Raw genomic sequence first — 17,461 nt, forward strand, 5'->3', positions numbered from 1 at the left:
AGCCTTACATGACTTCCTATTGTGCCCACTACCACCACATCTGCTACGCTTACGTGGCTTGACAATCTTTTCCCCGCGTGAAGCATAGCGATTTGTCTTTCGCTTACCCACTTTCTGCTTCCTGGGCCTTCCTACACGGGTTTTCTCAACGGGGATGCCGACAACCGTATCTCTGATGTGATTAGGGATTACCCATTCATCCTCGTTCCCAACAGGGTAAATATTATCTTTATAAGTGTCCTTCAATGCCTCGATTCTATAGTAAGGGGAAAACAACGAGTAAATGTTTATGCTTCTTTTTCTGGCTACAACAAAAGCATGTACACAGGGTATCCCAATGGTTTGGAACATGCCACAAGAGAATGATTTTGTGGCCAAGTTCACCTCACCATCACCATTACCATCGACCACAAGAAATTCTTGATGACCAAGGACTTGGACATCTAAAAAAATTGCTTTATCACCTAGTTGCTTCAAATCATTTTCCATCTCAGGTGATAACACAGTTGTTGCTTTTGCAGCTCTTTCACATCTATCTGCAAACCAAGACTGAAGAGTGAATCTTATGAATTCAAGAAAAGTGGCGACTGGAAAGCACCTTGCCTCCTTGGTCTTATTGTTAAAGCTTTCTGCGTAGTTACTCGTCATGATATTGTATCGGTTACCAGGAAAATAAGCGCTACTCCACCTTTCAAAGCCAATTTCCTCTAGATATTGAGCAATGGACGGATCAATTACCTTAATATTGTCAAAGAACTTGTGAAATTCTGTTCTTTGAAATGCGTACGCTGCACACCCCATGATGTCTTGCACGTGGTTAGTTTTGAATTTTGCCACAACATTCATACAGATATGATGGTAACATGCACCGTGATACGCATCTGGGAACACAAGCTCCAAAGCATGATTAATGATTTTATGCCTATCCGATACAAAAGCAAGGTTCTCAACGTCCCCTATGGCTTCCTTCAATTTTCTCATGAAATAAGTCCAAGAGTTATGGTTCTCACTGTCCACTAATGCAAACGCAATTGGAAACAACTAGTTGTTTGCATTCAACGCATCAGCACAGAGGATGTGGCCACCATACTTATTCTTCAAGAATGTGCCATCCACACAAATTACAGGATGACAGTATTGGAAACCACGCCTAGAAACACCGAGGGAAAAGAAGCAATACAAGAAACGACCATCTTCTGCTACAAAATCAGTCATTGTACCTGGGTTCTTATGCTCCAACTAACACAGGTATCTAGGTAACTTGGAGTATGATTCCTCAGGCGTCCCTCTGACATATATAAGATCCTTTTCTTTGCATCTCCACACCTTCTCATAGCTCATTTCGACCCCAAAATGGTGCTTCATGTCCTCCCTTATGTTGTTTGCAAGGTACCGAGTACCATCGGTAGAAAATTTCCTCTTGATTAGGTGCCCAACAACCCATAGTGATTGTAACGCCCCAACTCCAGGGACCGTTACGGTGTGCCTTGTAAACAGTGCTAAACTCGCTAATCGAGTCATTTGGACAAAATTGTGAGCTAAGTATGATTAGCGGTTTGGGGATTAAAAATTTTGGTTAAGATGTAACGTACTAGAACGTTTAATATATACATTGGGATCCCGAAAATATAGTTTTAGAGTCTATTACAGAAAATATTTACAACAGGCCGTTCTAAGCGGCAAAACAGGGTTCAACCCTAGTTCCTCTTTAAACCTCGGCCGTGGCGGACGAGCAGCTGCATATGTACACGTCATCACCTAAGCTCTCCAACTCAAGGATGGTCCAGTTTCCTTTTGCATTTACCTGCACCACATAGCACCCGTGAGCCGAAGCCCAACAAGAAAACACAGTATAACATGATATAATATTAACAGTAATTGTATTGATTATTCAAAACCAACAGTTCAAACATATAGGTGACTAACACAAGAGTCACAAATGTGGGGACAGCACCCTTTAGCCATGTTACGATAGGGTCACCAGGGCTTAACTAGTAGGTTGTCCTTTCATAAGTTCGACCAGGATAGGTGCATGGTGATTGGTCACCAACATAACCTTCCTCCCGACTCTAAAATTGTAACTATGGACAACGTCCCCTAGCCGTGTGACAAACAGTCACCGGGGCCATATGCCCTAGCTAAAAAAATCTGGTCCTAGACCAGGCAAGCGCTTATAGTTTTCATTGACCCTCCGGTCGGTCCAGCATTAATACCCCATATGATTCATTCAATGCCAACCTTGATTAGAACTAATCTTCACTTGGCCCGGCGTTCACAACGCTCTGCCATTTTTGACTCTTGGGTCAGTGGAACACGACCAGTGCTCAGCCCGTTGTGAACTTAACTAATAAGTCACAGCTTCACAGACGGATCTGACACCATTGCCGATTCTGACTAATAAGTTAACGCCATACACAGGTAAGCCATGCCACCAAACATATATCACATGTCCATTATCCATAAACAAGGCATCCATCATGCTTACTTAACAGGTACTAGTACAATTAGGACCATGCACAACACAGAGGCTCATGCTCTGAACGATATCATACTCAGTATACAAAGCATGTCCTAATCACATGTTTCTCGTGCATCATATGCATAATATACAACAATCCAACATGCACCAATAACAGCCATGCATGTCACGTTTAATAATCAACCGACATGCATCAAGAATAGCCATGCATGTCACATATAATAATCAACCAACATGCATCAATAACAGCCATGCATGTCACATTTACACAGGGTGCAGTTTTCTTACCTCAAAGTCGAGCTAGAATGATTTAAAGAATGACCCTTGAGAACGATCAACTTTTAGTCCTTTAGCGGTCACCTAGTCATAACCAAATATAAGATACCATCAATAAAAATGATCAACATAAGTTCCCAAACCAATATCTAGCCTCCGGGACATCAATCCCCACTTAACCGGGTACTAGGTTCAACCCCGAGGCCTAAGGCTTGAATCCCCAAGCTAAAAACACCATTCTGTCCAAAAAGTCACTAAGGGCCGCGGCCCACCCTAGCTGCACCGCGGTGTGCCCCCCAGACAGAGGCAACCCCCTCTGCCAGACGCCATGAGCCACGGCGCACCACAGCCATGCCGCGGCTCATTACCCTGCTCAGCCAAAAACTCAGTACGCACCAGCAAACCTCCCCTGCGTTTTCCCTTGGAACCAAGCCTTCAAACTAGTTCCAAACCTCCTCCAAACACTCAACTCAACCTCTAATCATTACCTATAACTCACCCTCATCAAAACCCAAGCTAAGCTTCAATCAAAACCTCCATAAATCCAAACTACCATCAAGAAATCATAAGCTGAAAAACTAAAGGAAAACAGAGTATAGACCAGAAACTTATGGCTGAACTCACCTCAAACTCGATTTTGAATCCCCTTTAATGGCTGGAACAAGTTCCCTAGCTTCCACCTTTGATCTCCTAGCTTAACTCCTCAATTTGGGCTCTCAAAATCAAAGAAAGAATGAAGGGAAAAGCTTGTACGGGAGAGAAAGGAAGAGATGAGGATGGGGCTCTGTTTTGTTCTGTTTTCCACAGCCTTCTAAAATTCAAAGGCTGATATAAATCCTTAAGGTCAAAAGACCATAATGCCCCTAAGCCAAATAAATCCCTCTAAAGGCTTCCGAGGGTAAAACCGTCATTTCCCGCCTATCTCGTTAATTATAATTAGCGCTCTCCAGTTCCCGCTATTCTCAATATTATCAAATACCAATAAATCATATCCCATTACCCTTTTATTCCCGGTAATGTTCTAGTCATCAAAATGACCCCGAGACTCACCCCGAGTTCCGAACTTAAACCCGTTATGACTAGACTGAACACTTACATCTCATGATCGTCTCATGTCGAATAGCTCGAACCAATCCACCTTATAATGTGGCTATATTCATGCACCCAAAATACACAATTACGCCCACAGCGGCCAAATTACCAAAATGCCCTCATAATTAAAATATGAACCCATATGCATGCATCCACCATCATATAATAATATAATTCACGTAAACATGCATATAACCATTAAATACCATAATAAATCAACTATGGCCCTCCCGGCCTCCTAATCAAGGTTCTAAACCTTATTAGAAAATTTGGGGCATTACAATTATCCCATCCTTACAGAAATTTCGTCCTCGAAATTTACTCAACAGCTCGGAACAAGAATTCCACACGATTGACACAAATTCCTTAATTCATTCCTTGACCTCACTATTTCTATAGCCTTACCTTAACCCAAGGTACATTCTGCTCAACAAAATCTCATTACTTATGTCACAATCTGAACTGGCTATTTCTTACTGGAATACTTAACCTTAATCTTCAGATTCTCATAACTCAATTTATAAATTCCTTTAACCCATGTCCACTGCATGGAAGTACATAATTCACTGTATACCACTGCCAGTGCCAAAAGTAAACTGATTCAAAATCACCCTATTCAAACCCAATCAGGATCCAACTGCTGAAACAAACTAGGGCTTAACTTGTCTTAATTCCTCACCCATTTTCCCATGGTGATACCTTAGAGAAGATACATTCTCCTACCTGGAATTCCACATTCCTACTTTTCAATTCAATAACACTTTTCCATTTATTCTGGGAGACAAATGACCAAGCTTCAATCTCCAGCAATCTCATTAATCCCCTGAACCGCCTCAGGATCCAGATATACATTAACGCATTCATCTTATAAGATGTTACTCCAATGATAATTGGATAACCCTCTCTCTCTGATTTGCCATCAGTCTGAGAGTAATAAACTGTACTGAGTGTTATCTCTATTCTCATGGCCTTCTAACCCTTCCAAAACTTGGAAGTCACAATAAAGTCTGCATCTAATAAGATAGACCTTGAGTTCACGAAGGCACTCTATCTCTGTCACAAAGAGATTTGAATACCGATCAATCGTACCATTTGCTTATCTTTACTGATAGAATGAACTCACTTGGACAAAAACTGGTCCACAATGACCCAATACCAACTCACGCTGATCCATCAACCTGGGAATCCCACCGCGAAACCCATCACGATGCTCTCTTCTTCCCACTACAAAGTACCCAAAGGCTATAATGGCCTTGCTGATTTCTGATACTCTGTCCTGACCTGCTATCAAGTTAAGAACTTTTCATGCATCCCATTACACCTCTCTTCATCTCAGGCCATCACTATAAAGCTTTCATATCTTATTACATTCTCATGATGCCTGAATGAAAAGAACAAAAGAATAGAATGAGATTCATCCAGAATCTCTCAGTTAATCTCAATGTTCATTGAATTCCAAATCCGACCTCTATACCACAATAAATTCATATCTGTTACTGTACAACTCTTAGCTAATCCAGCTAAAGCTTCCCATTCAATCTCACCCATCCGTGGCTCACTTAACCATTTTTTCCTCTTTATCTTTCTTGAGATAATAATCTCAAACAGTAAACTGGCCACTTGGCCCACCAGAAACTCTACTCTAGTTCTGGTCGAATCCTTTAATCAACATGTTGCATAGGCAATCACCTTTCTCAATTACTGGGATGTCATAACAATCCACCAACTAAACCTGGTCTATAAAAGACCTAGCACACTTTCCCAAGGCACCTGAAATATCTTTACCATCCCTGGACACTCCTGTCCCCAAGGCACTCTTCAACCTTGGTACATCTCCACAGAGAAAATACCACAATATCATCGTCCAAGACGATCACAAATCCCATTCAAATAAACATTTGAATGCACTACTCATCTTATTCATAAACACTAGCATTAAATCAATTCTCAAGACATATTTAGCACTCTCAGTGCTCTAATCTGATACCAATAGAATCCTTTATATAACCTCCTCTCTCTGACCTCTAACTGGTCCTAACCAGATCCAAGATCCACCTTAAAGAATTCCATCTTACTCAGCAACTAAGCTTTTAGTTCCTATAACTCCGCTGAGCCACTCAAAACAATACTCACATCTGATCCCATCTCTGACACTAATCTAATCACCATTCTAATCTCTTTTCATAAAAAGAAGGCCTAGCAGACCACCTGGAAACACATTTAAAAACCCTCGTTTTGGTCAACTGACACGGAGTCAAATACTTGATGTGACAGGAAGTATTGAAATAAGTCTAATGGAATGAACAGTAAACGACACAATAAATTATAGTGGTTCGGCCCCACGAATTGGTATGTATCTGATGTGGGCCATATTCTGAGTTATGAAGATCTGGAACTTGAACCAGATCTCTCCTTTGAGGAGCAGCCAGTTCAGATACTTGACAGAAAGGACAAGGTCCTCAGGAATAAGACAATACCTTTGGTTAAGGTATTGTGGAGGAACAGCAAGGTCGAGGAGGCGACCTGGGAGCTGGAGTCAGATATGCAGAGTCAGTATCCCGAGCTGTTCAGGTAAATTTCGGGGACGAAATTTCAGTAAGGAGGGGATAGTTGTAATGCCCCGAATTCTCCGTTGTGTTTAACGGCGTGAACAGTAGGCCGGGAGGGCCATACTTGCTTAATTATGTTATTAATTGATAAAATGCATGTATCTGTTGATTATATTATGATATGATGTGAGATGCATGCATGTGAGTCCATATTTCTTTATACAGGGGTGTGATGGTAATTTGGCCCGTTAAGGGTAAATTGATTATTTGAACGCATGTTGGTAATACAGATTGAGACCACATTATGATGTGGGTTTGTTCGAGCCATTTGGCATGAGACGATCAAGGAATGTTTAATGTCGGTTTGGTCATAACGGGCTTAAGCTCGGGGCTCGGGGTGAGTCTCGGAGTGCTTTTAATGATTAGAGTGTTACCGGGGATTAAAGGGTAACGGGATGTGAAATATTGGAGTTTGAGAATATTGAGATTAGCGGGGATTGGGAAGCGTTAATTATGATTAACGGTGTAGGTGGAAAGTGCCAAAATTACCCTTGAGTTGGCTTTAGAAGCTTTTAAAGACCTAGGGGTATAATGGTCATTTGGGATTTGGATATATATGGTTTAGATGGCTGTAGAGAAAACATAACCAAAACAGAGTTTTGCTTCTTCTCTCTTCTTCCTCTTTGGAGTTTTGAGCTCAAGGTCTGGAATTAAGCTAGGGAACTTGGAGGTTGAGGTTGTAGACATAGCTCAGTCATTGAAGAGGATTTGGTTTCGAATTTGAGGTGAGTTTTATCCATTGTTTTACTGGTTTTGCTCTGTTTTCATTCATAGTTTTCAGCTTTAGATTTTGGTATGGAAAGTTGGAATCAAGGGGAGTTCTTGGGATGTTTTACTTGGGTTATGATGAGGGATAGTTATGGGTGATGTTTGGAGGTTTAAATGGGTGTTTTAAAGAGGTTTGGGTGGTGTCTAAATTGGGTTTGAAGGGTTGGTTTCAAGGGAAAACGCAAGGGAAGAAAAATAGGGGTTTTGGCTGAAATAGAGCTTGCGCCGCGGCATGGCAGGGGTGAGCCGCGGCCCTTGGGGGCTGCTGGGTTTAGGCGCCTCTGTCTGAGGGGTGAGCCGCGGCATGGCCAAGGAGGGCCGCGGCCCTTAAGGCATTTTTGGCCAGAATTAGCTTTTTAGCATGGGGATTCAAGCCTAAGGCCTTGGGAATGAACCTACTACCCAGTTGAGTAGTGTTTGAGGTCCCGGAGGTTAGGTTTTGGTTTAGGAACCTTTAATTATTCATTTTATTGATGGAATCCCATGATTTGGTTATGACCAGGTAACCGCTAAAGGACCAAAAGGTCGATCGTTCTCAGGGTCACTCTTTTATTTTTTCTTGCTCGAACCAGAGGTAAGAAAAATGCACCCCAAGTGTGACATGCATGGATATTTGTAAGGCATGTTGATCGTGTAATATGGACATGGATTGAACATGGAATGCTTAGCATATGTTGTTCACTTGAGCATAGCACTGACTAATTAGTCAGGTTTGGCAAAGGTGCTAGTATCAACTGTGAAGCTGTGACTGATTAGTCAGGTTCGGCAGTGGTACTAGGCACTGGTCACGTTGCACTGACTTATCAGTCAGAATTGGCAAAGGTGTTAGTGTCAGCTGTGAAGCTGTGACTTATTAGTCAAGTTCAGCGATGATACTGACACTGGTCACTTAGCGTTGGCTTATTAGTCAAGGATGGACTTAGCGTGGTTCACGCAAGCCAACGGAGATTAGATCTAATCGACTATTAGCATTGAATGACTCAAGGAGCATTAATGCCTGACCGACCCTAAGGGTCGATGAACAAACAGAGCTTGGAGGCTAGTGGCTTACCTAGCAGCCACTCTCCCGCTAGAAAAGAGAGCTTGGAGGCTAGTGGCTTACCTAGCAGCCACTCTCCCGCTAAAATCATGTGATGTTCATTTGCTTGTTGAAAGCTTTATGTTCAGTATGATTATAATGATAATCATTTGATAATGTTTATGAGAAGAGTTATGTTTTCTTGCTGGGCTTTGGCTCCTGGGTGCTATGTGGTGCAGGTAAAGGGAAAGAGAAGCTCACCTAGCCTTGAGTGGAGAGCTGATGTGGTGGTGTGTACATATGCAGCCGCTTGACCACCACGGTCAAGGTGTTCTCAGAGGAACTAGGGGGTTTACCCTACTTTTGCCGCTTAGGTCGGCGGGATTGTAAATCTTAAACAGTAATGACCATTTTGTACTGAGAACCACTTGTAAATGTTTTGTTTAGCTCTGTAGTGCAGTTTGTAATAAAATATCCACTTCCTTTTTATTGGCTTTATACCTTAACCTAGGGGTGAGCACGGTGTGGTTTGGGCGGTTTGAACACTTTTTAATACACCACGCCACAAGTGCGGTTTAGTAACTAGAATACACCATGCGGTGTGATTTGGTTGCACCAAACCGACCAAACCAAACCATTTTTTGCGGTGTGGTTTGGGCGGTTTTCCACGGTTTGTGTTAAAAATATGTCATAACAAAATTTAAATTTTTTAAAAAATACTAAACCCTTAGTTCATAACAAATCCTTAATAAGTTCTAAACAACATCACAAGTTATCAATTAAGTTAAGTGAAACACAAACAAAATATACAAGTCTCCCATATTGGGTAACTATAAAAAATGATATATATGTAAAAAAAATTTTTTTAAATATATTTGTAAGTATGCGGTGCGGTGCGGTGCAAACCAAAATTTCACATCGCCAAACCGCGCACCACACCGCACCGCACGGTTTAGCTCAAATACAAACCATACCGAACCATTACACTTTTGACACCGCGGTTTGCGGTGTAATATGGTGCGGTGCGGTCGGTCACCGCGGTGCGGTCGGTTTAGATGCTCACCCCTACCTTAACCCGTTAATTACACTTAGAACACGTTTTTGACCAAATGACTCAGGCAACGAGTCAAATTTCCGGTCCACCGTTCACCGTAACTGTTCTGGGGTAGCCAGGGCGTTACAACTTGGTATCAGAGCAGTGCCAAGGTTAAGGTTCCTGTAGACTGGCTGGGCATGTACACACATCACTGAAGTCAAGCTCGACTCTTGGTTTGGTAACTCTTTATGTAGTTATGTGCATAACTGCCTAAATGTGGTGCAAATGCTTTACCTGTATGAATGGGATATTATGAACTGTCATGTGATACATGCTGAGTGCTGAGTGCCATAAACATGTATCTGTTTGTGCATATTGAATGACTGTGGAATATGATAATTGTCTGCTTGTTCTTGGACCGTGAGGCGGCAAGAGGTTTAGTTATTACTACCTAACTGGCCGTATTGGTTATTATTATTTCAGTAAGGTATCAGTGACAGGATGAACCCAGAACAGACAGACACTACAGCTGGCCAGAGTGGTCAGGGTCAGAATAATGACAACAGCCAGGGTCAAGAGAATGACCAATCCCAGATTCCACAGCCAGCACCTGCAAACTGGCAACAGTTGTTTAGTGATTTGCAGGCTATAGTGTTGAAACAGGGAGAGGAGCTTCGTCTCTTGAGGCAGCAACAAGTGCCTGCAATGGTTAATGTACCAGAGGCACCTTCGGTGTCAGTGCCAGTTATTGGGCAGCAGCCTGAAGTTGAAAATAGATTGGAACCTCTTTATGAGCGGTTCAGGAAACAACAACCTCCAGTTTTTGAAGGCAGCGCTGATCCTATTAAAGCTGAACAATGGATGAGCATGCTTAACACTATTCTTGATTTTATGAAGGTAGTTGATAGTGAGAGGGTGGCATGTGCTGCCTATATGTTTCGGGAAGATACCCGGATTTGGTGGGAAGTAGTTGGTTAGACCAAAGATGCTAATCTCCTAGGCTGGGAGGAGTTTCAGACCTTGTTTAATGAGAAGTACTATAACGATGCTATAAGAGCGGCGAAGGCCGATGAGTTTATGAGGCTACTTCAGGGAAGCTTATCAGTTACTGAATATGCCTTAAGGTTTGACCGTTTGGCAAAGTTTGCCAAAGAGCTGGTGCCCACTGATGGGACCAGGAGAGAGAGATTCCTCCAGGGGCTACAGCCCAGGTTAGCCCGTGACATTCGCATCACCACTGTGGCAGGAGTCACTACTTATGCACAGGCGGTGGAGAAGGCACTCACAGCTGAGAGTGCAGAGATTAAGATCTGGCGTGACAATGCAGCCAGAATGGATTTCAGGAGGCCAGGTCCTCCATTTGTTGGTTCTGGTAGGGGTGTTGGTCCCAGTGATCAGAAGAGGAAGGTTCCTGATACCTTCCCAATTCCAAGTCCTGACAGGATACCTCGTGGTGTTACAATAGGTCGTCCTGGGAGCAGTGAAGCCTGAAAGGCTCGTCCTGAATGCCCTAGGTGCAAGAGGCGCCATTTGGGAGAGTGTAGAGCAAAGGCCTGCTATTTGTGTGGAGTAGTGGGTCACCTTAAGAAAGATTGCCCTCAGATAGGGAAAGAGGAACCCAGAAAGGTGGACAGCTCGGCCCCAGCTCGAGTGTTCACGTTGACTCAAGCAGAAGCTGAGGCTTCCCCCTTAGTTGTTACAGGTCAGCTTCTTAGTGTAGGAACCCCTTATCGTGTGTTAATTGATTCTGGTGCTACACATTCCTTTGTTGCTAGTAGCATTATTGATAGGTTGTGTAGACCTTGTGATTTCTATGCTGTGGGGTTTGGTACTTTGTTACCCAATGGAGAGATAGTGGTGTCCAGAAGATGGGTCAGATCTTTGCCAGTGACAGTAGAGGGCAGAGAGTTGTCAGTGGACCTGATAGAGTTAGTTATGACTGACTTTGATATGATACTGGGTATGGATTGGTTGGCAAAGTATGGGGCAACTATTGACTGCAGAAGGAAGATGGTCACCTTTGAGCCTGAAGGTGAGGATCCTTTTGTGTTTGTTGGCACTGTGCATGGACCTCGTGTTCCTATGATTTCTGTGTTGAGGGCCAGGGATCTTTTACAGAGAGGATGCATTGGATTCTTAGCCAGTGTGGTTGATACCACTCAGGTCATGCCAGTGAGACCAGAGGATACCAGGCTTGTATGTGAGTTTCTGGATGTGTTTCCAAAAGATTTTCCAGGATTGCCACCACACAGGGAGATTGAGTTCGTTATAGAACTGGCACCAAGAACGGAGCCAGTGTCTAGAGCACCATACAGAATGGCCCCAGCTGAATTGAAAGAATTGAAAGTGCAGTTGCAAAAGCTGCTAGATATGGGTTTCATCAGACCTAGTTTCTCACCCTGGGGTGCGCTAGTTCTGTTTGTAAAGAAGAAAGATGGTTCTCTGAGAATGTGTATAGATTACAGGGAACTGAATAAGTTGACAATTAAGAACCGATATCCTTTGCCAAGGATAGATGACATGTTCGATCAGTTGTAAGGTATGAAGGTATTCTCTAAGATCGACCTTCGTTCTGGTTATCATCAGTTGAGGGTCAAGGAGGGAGACATACCGAAGACTGCCTTTCGTACTAGGTATGGGCATTATGAGCTTTTAGTTATGTCGTTTGGGTTGACTAATGCTCCTGCTGCTTTCATGGATATGATGAACAGAGTGTTCAAGGATTACTTAGACCAGTTTGTGATCGTCTTCATCGATGATATTCTGGTATATTCTCAGACTGAGGTAGAGCATGAGCAACATCTGAGGTTGGTTCTACAGAGACTGAGAGAGCACAGGTTGTTTGCAAAGTTCAAGAAGTGTGAGTTCTGGTTGTCTCAGGTATCATTTTTTGGACACATCGTCAGTAAGGAGGGGATTAAAGTGGATCCATCGAAGATTGAAGCGGTCAGAGATTGGCCAAGGCCAAAGAATGCTTATGAGGTTAGAAGTTTCTTTGGGTTGGCAGGTTATTACAGGCGGTTCGTGGAAGGGTTCTCGAAGATTGCAAGTGCTTTGACTGAGCTAACACGCAAGAGCGAGAAGTTTGTGTGGTCAGATAAGTGTGAGAACAACTTCTAGGAACTGAAGCAGAGGTTGATTACAGCTCCGATTCTGAGTCTTCCGACAGAATTCGGGTGACAAAAATTCGAAATAGCCTAAAAATAAATTAATATATTTTATAAATAAAACTAAGTAAAATTGCACATGTATATTATATATATAAATCATATAAATATAGAGAGCTTCTTAGGTAGGGACATTACTTTTGCCCCTATTGTAGGGCGTTTTCTATTTTTAGTACATGGAGAAATTATAACATAATTTTTTTTATGACAACATACATGATAGTTCAAATACCGAAAATTTACAATGCCGAAATCATAGTTCAAATAGGCGCGTATAAAAAATGAGGCACGCGTACAGTTGACTGTTTGAACTCTAATTTTGGCACCGTAAATTATTTATAATTTTTTTAAAATTGACAGGATACCTATTATAATTATAATGTACGTTATCATGAAAAAAAAAAAAAAAAGTTATAATCACTCAATGTGATGAATATAGAAAACACTCGTACTATAGGGCAAAAGTTACGCCCTACCTAACAAAAATTCCAATATATATAAGAGAAATTGAGTCACGACCTTTTGTACTAAGTGGAGGCGTGATTGGCTGTAGTGCATTTGCAATTAATACAATTAAATTTTATCCATTTTTCTAGTGGGTATTATGTGTGAATAATGATGTTGCTCGTTTTTCTATTACTTCAAACTTTTGGTTGTTAAAGTATATACTCGAGGGAAAATTTCGGGTGCACCCTCAAAAAAAATGTACACTAGTGTATTTCTATTCTAGTTTTTAGTTTAGGAATTATTTTCAGCACAATTTTTTTATGGTCATTTATATTGTATTTATTTAGAATATATTATAAATTTTCATAAAATTTTACATAATTTATTGTACCAAAAAATAATATTTAAATAATTTGTTACACGCGTGACTGTTTTTTTTATTTTTATGAGGGTAAAAAAGTAACTTATTTAAATATTATTTTTGACACTGTAAATTATTCAAAATGTTCTAAAAATTTACAGAATACCCTAAATAATTAGAATATATACAACTATAAAAAAAAAATTGTACTGAAAATACTTCTTAATCCAAAAACTAGCAAAAGAGTGCACCAGGATGCCCATATTTCGGGTGCACCTGAGAACTACACTATACTATATTCGTCGAACTTGATTGTAGCAATAATAATATACGCACAGTGTGATGGATTGAAAAAAATATATATTATATGCATGATGTTACATTAGAAATTGTGGTAACACGTATCATTATTTCCTTGATTTCTCAGGTTCAAGCAAACTTAGCTTATTAATTAAGAATATTTCGTCATATATTATACATTATTTGTCTTTGAAAATATGAGCGTTGACTGTACATATATATTATAGGTAAAATAGTGCCCTATCTAAGCAATAGCTCTAGATTCGGAATCCCTGACAATTCAGTAACCACGTTCAGCACGTGGGAGCTTTAGTTGATTAAGCCTAATTCACGCTTTGCATGTTTTGCACGTGCAACTCCCCACGTTCAATGAGCTAAGACTAAGACGAGTTGGAGAAAGAAAGGAAAAAATTGCATATTCCAACAATTTATATATCAAAAGTAAAAAGACCTTGCATATGTCGGCCGTAGGGGTAACAAGTTAGTATTTTTCTTGATATTTTTTCAAGTAATTTTCTAATAAACCTTTCAAATTAAATTTTACAAATTTTGAACTTTTCTAGTTTTATATCTAAGTTAATTACGGTGTTTTGCAAAAAATATTTCTTCTTAATTGTATTTACTTACCAATTCTCCCAAGTCTTCTTAAACCTAACCTCACTTGGCCAAATTAAGATAACTAAAAAGGACGGATGTGACATATTTGGTTTGAAAAAAGTCATCTTATTTAGTTGTCTCAACATCAAATATGATTATCATCACAAGCCTTTCCAAAGTGATCTAAACAGATTAGTTAGTGGTTTTTCTATAAGGCCACATTTAGATAGTAGGAATTGAAGAAAAAAATAATCCTCTTAGTATAGGATAACTTAATTTTATTAAAAAACTTTGGAATATTTTTATCCAATCTAATCCCATCTTCAATGATAAGAAAAAAAAAGTACTTGTACATATAATTCGTTGTTGGCAAATGATCATCTCTTTTACTTTTTCTATATTTTTTTAATCCTGTCTAAGTAATTCTATCCAATTTATCCTAGGTGACCTAAATATATAATCTAATCAAACAATGAATAAGTTAGCTAAAAAATACCATCACGTTAGAATTTAGAATTTGAGCCAGTTTCATAAAGATTTTACTCATTTAAAAGTTTTAGATTAAAATTATTTAATAACATGCAAATAATAACTTCTTAAAAAATCTACTCAAAAGCTAAATTTAAAATCTAAAACTTAGCACAACTCAATTTTACATTTTAATTTATAAGGAATCTATAATAATTTTATATATTTATTATATAGATTATTAAAAAAATGTATCTATATATAAATATAAATATAAATGTAAAAAATAAATTAAAAATTAAAAATTCTTTAATTTTGTTTTGAAAAATTAATTCTGTAACTTATATTTACTAATTATTATCAAATATTATTTATTTTTATGATTTTATATTCACACAACACCTTAATTATCATTAATTTTATCATACATTATTATATTATTTTCCTAATAACTCACAACGCTTTTAAATTATAATTTACAAAAGATTCTTTTTCGACAAAGAATTAAAGTTACTTGTTGTATAGTTTAGCATCCACCAAACTAGTTAAATATTATTTCTTTTCCATTTTAAAAACAAAATCTAGTTAAATATTTTCACGCGTGGGAGAGCATTTATTAAACTTTTATTAAAAGGTTTGGTATGCTTTTAATTAAGTCAATTTTTTTTAGATATATAGGTTTTGATCATTGTAATGAATATGTGAATATTATGAACATCGTTTTTACAGGATTTTGTCATCACTCGTTTGGTTGACCCATATTTCATTTACATGTTTAACACTTTTTTTTTGTGAACATCGCCATCAAATATATAAATGGTCATCAAAAATATATGGATGGCCTATATAATTAATTAATCATTTATTGGAAGTTACTAAATGATTATTGAATGGAATGTATTTGAGATTAATGAAATGTTATATGATTTTTTTTTATTGTTAAAACATTTTAAACGCTGTCGTATAAATATATGCACTCTTAATAATTATTTCTTGTGGATAGTTACTTTGATGTTAACCATTAAATTAAAATTAATGGTTGATATTTATAATTGTTAATTAATATTTCTTAAAATAATTTTTGATTTTTTCAATTTTTTGAAGGGTTACCTGATAAAAAACATGTATTTGTTATGAAAATATAATATTGTAAACTTTTCATTTTTCAATTGCGTATTAATTTCTAAATCTAACTAGTGTTTCTCATTGGTTGGAAACACCATTAATTATGGAAAAAAATAATTAAATTCAAAATTAATGTAAAAAAATATATTTACTTGTTGGTGACTTGTTATACTAAGTCACTATGTTGGCATATCATCAAAATTATTAGTAACCATATATGGATAGTAACCATTGAGAAGTCTTCCATATATCTCTTTTATATAATAAGATAACGGAAATTATTGGTTTTAACGGTTATTTATTTTTTAATGTTAACTTTAACGGAATATTCTTATATTTAACATTGTTGACGCCGTTTTTCGTCAAACAGTGAAATAAGAGCACATAAACAGTAAATGATAATAGCCAAATAAAATCAAACAAATCAAACACACGATTTTACGTGGTTCAGCACTTAAATCTGCCTAGTCCACGAGTCTCTGTTATTAAACTCAAGATTATCTCTGAAAATTCTTAAGCATGAATTCTTCAGAGTTTTCTCTCAAGGTTCAGAATTTCGGTCATTTACAATGGTGCATGGCCTCTCTATTTATAGAGAAGGCCGCAGAATACTATCCCACATATTTTGGGTAGTTACTCTTTTTGTGAATAAAATAAATGGTTATAATCAGATATAAAAGGAAACGTCCCCTGAAGACCAGGAGACGTATAACTGATCAAATAATATCCCACGATTCTAGGGGATTTACAATAATAAATAAGGATTACATCTCATATTTATAACACTTGTAGATATTCAAGGTGGTTATCACGTATCTCTAAGGCTTTAGCCTCCCAGGTTTCCTGTCACCTTTCGAGCTGGAGACATTTCCGAGGTCGCATGACCTTTCAAGATCGTATGTGCGTCGAGCTCGAGACCCCTGATCCGAAGTTGTCCCCGAAGATGAATGTGTTCCCGGAGCTATCTTTCGAGATCATGAACTCTTCGAGGTCACCATACTCGAGATCGTATATATCCTGCAAGCTCGGCATATGATCCTGGAGCTTGTTTCTAACCTTATGAGCACTTATTTGCGAATCCAACTTTCGAGGTCATAATTAACATGGCTCGAAATCTGGGTATAACATCTTGCCCCCTCAAAAGTATTTGTTCGAATCCTAAGAGAAGGAAACTTTTGAACTACTTTCTTTGAGGACTGTACCGTCACACTTTTGAAAATGGACACGCGTCAACCAGGTATTGCTCATTTTTGGTAATTGAGTGCCTTGGAAACACGCCCACGATCGTTCGTCTGACACCTTTTCGGCGCCATCATGTCATTGATCCCTAACCGTTGGATCTTGCAAGGATTTCATTCAACGTTCCAAATTAATGCCTTTTTCCCACCTATATATACAAGACTCCACTCTTCACCTTCACTTTCACTTTCGTTCATCAGAAGCAAGAAAAGAAAGAAAAACGAAACCAGACTTCTCCATACAACTTCCGTTATGTATATGTTCTCTCGGCCGAAGAAGCAAAGAAATCCTGGTCTGTTCGAGTCAGTGAGTTCTTACTTGCAACCTCTTCTTCAATCAACAATCTCTCTGCAGTCGCCATTGTTGTGTAAGTAAGCAATTTTTGTTTTCCATTTTGCCAGTTTTTATTTAAACTGTTCTTGCTGTGTATATGTATATGCTGGTTTGCATCCTTAGCCTAATACGATAGGAAGTTTTAA

The sequence above is a fragment of the Humulus lupulus genome, chromosome 8 (assembly GCF_963169125.1).
Source record: "Humulus lupulus chromosome 8, drHumLupu1.1, whole genome shotgun sequence".
Lineage (NCBI taxonomy): Eukaryota > Viridiplantae > Streptophyta > Magnoliopsida > Rosales > Cannabaceae > Humulus > Humulus lupulus.